Raw genomic sequence first — 1,705 nt, 5'->3', positions numbered from 1 at the left:
CATTGACGTGCAAATGGGCCAAAACTAAAGTCAAACTTGTGTTATGTACAACTTAATGTTAAATTTGTCATTTTTTATCTCAAGCCAAATGCTCCGGTGCACTAGATACACCCCCTCCCAGATGTGGCAGCTAAAATACAAAACAGGAATTTTAAGTGGTAAGTTAACATGAGTCGTTAATTTGGCCCCAATCCAATGGCTCGTATGTGGTATTACCTCTCGAGAGGTAAGGGCATCTCCAAAGCCAACCCTCAAAGCGCCCGTATCCGTTCGGACGCATCTGACCCCGCAGGCCATCCAACGACAACCTCATTAGTCCGCGGAGCAGTCCAAACTGTCATTTTTTCATAAACCAAAACCAAACCAGGGAGCATCGCGGGAGTCCGGATATCAGCCACGTAGGACTCTGACATCCCAGGCCCACCCAAAACTAAGTCGGAGCTCGCAATTTTCTAGCTGGTTGCACTATTTCCGCGGTAGAATCCTCCACACTTCTCTTCCCTCCCATCGCTCTCCACCCAATTCCCGCCGCCGCCGACGCATGGACCTGTACGAGAAGTTGCCAGAGACGGCGGTGGAGGAAGATTCGGCGATCACGCTCGCCTGGAAGATCAACTCAAAAACACTGCAAGATCGCTGCCTCAAAGTGAAGGCAAAGGCGACGGCGGTCAAGAAGCAGAAGGCATGCGGAGGCAGTGGACGTGCAGGCGGCGGACGTGGTGCAGGGCGGAGTCTGGGAAGCGGGGCCCCGATGCCCTCGCCGACCATACAGATGCTGCCCTGGCAGTTTTGGTGGGATTCTTTAACCTTCCACAAAAAATTGAAAGAAAGTTGAATATTACTGAGAATCAACTAATTATAGAAAAAGACTTATATAGTGTATTTTCAATCGCTAGATACCAAGCTACAAAATCCTTGTCTTCCTTTAACGCAATATATGAACAATTATCTCTAATTTAATTTTCATTGAAGTATAGTATCCCTCCAAGGGTTCTTCTAAAGAACAATGATGTCATCTTTTTTTTCCGAACACAGCAATCAAAGTAATACTCTTTCCGTCCCTAATTACTTGTCGTAAAAATGATAAAAATGAATGTATCTAGAACTAAAAATACGTCTAGATACATCCATTTCCGCGATAAGTAATTCCGGACGGAGGGGATATTTCATGTAAAACAATGGTCATCGAGAAATAAGAGATCCAGTGAACCTCCCGGCTCCTCACCGCTTTGGGATTCCTGGCCGTTGGATCTGTCTGTTTGATGCGATTTGAACCGTCCGATCTCGCCCCGGATTGATCTCAGCCGCTGGATCGAACCGATGACACTATTGCAATGAATAGTTACATCTCGTTCCTGCCACCGCGTGTAAATTCTTGCCCCCACCGGAGTATTTTGGTCATTTCGCATAGGAGGGTATAAAACGGGGGCGCTGCCGTGGGATGACCTAGTCGCCTCCTCCCCCCCGCACTCGAGCCTCCCCCGCACCCAGCTCCTGTCGCCTCGCCTCTCTCTCTTCCTCCCTCCCGCCTCTCTCTCCCCCACCAAATCCTAACCCGCGCCCGCCTCCCTGCCTTGCCGCCGCCGTCGCTTGCCGAGGCACCCATCCACGACCTTGCGCTGCCCCCTCCCATCTCTCCCTCGCATTGGCTGCCGCGCCCTCTCCTTCTCTGCGCTGCCTCGAAGAAGCATTGGCTCGAGAGTGG

At 50.4% G+C, this 1,705-nt stretch overlaps 1 pseudogene; it reads left to right on the top strand.

Annotated features, from left to right (window-relative positions):
• Nucleotides 1-541: 541 nt before the first annotated feature.
• The window catches only part of LOC119361158, a 2,711-nt pseudogene continuing 1,547 nt past the window's right edge, over nt 542-1,705 (top strand).

The sequence above is a fragment of the Triticum dicoccoides genome, chromosome 2B (genome assembly GCF_002162155.2).
Source record: "Triticum dicoccoides isolate Atlit2015 ecotype Zavitan chromosome 2B, WEW_v2.0, whole genome shotgun sequence".
Taxonomy (NCBI): domain Eukaryota; kingdom Viridiplantae; phylum Streptophyta; class Magnoliopsida; order Poales; family Poaceae; genus Triticum; species Triticum dicoccoides.
The sequence above is the reverse complement of the archived record's forward strand: the minus strand, read 5'-3'. Positions and strand labels throughout refer to the sequence as shown.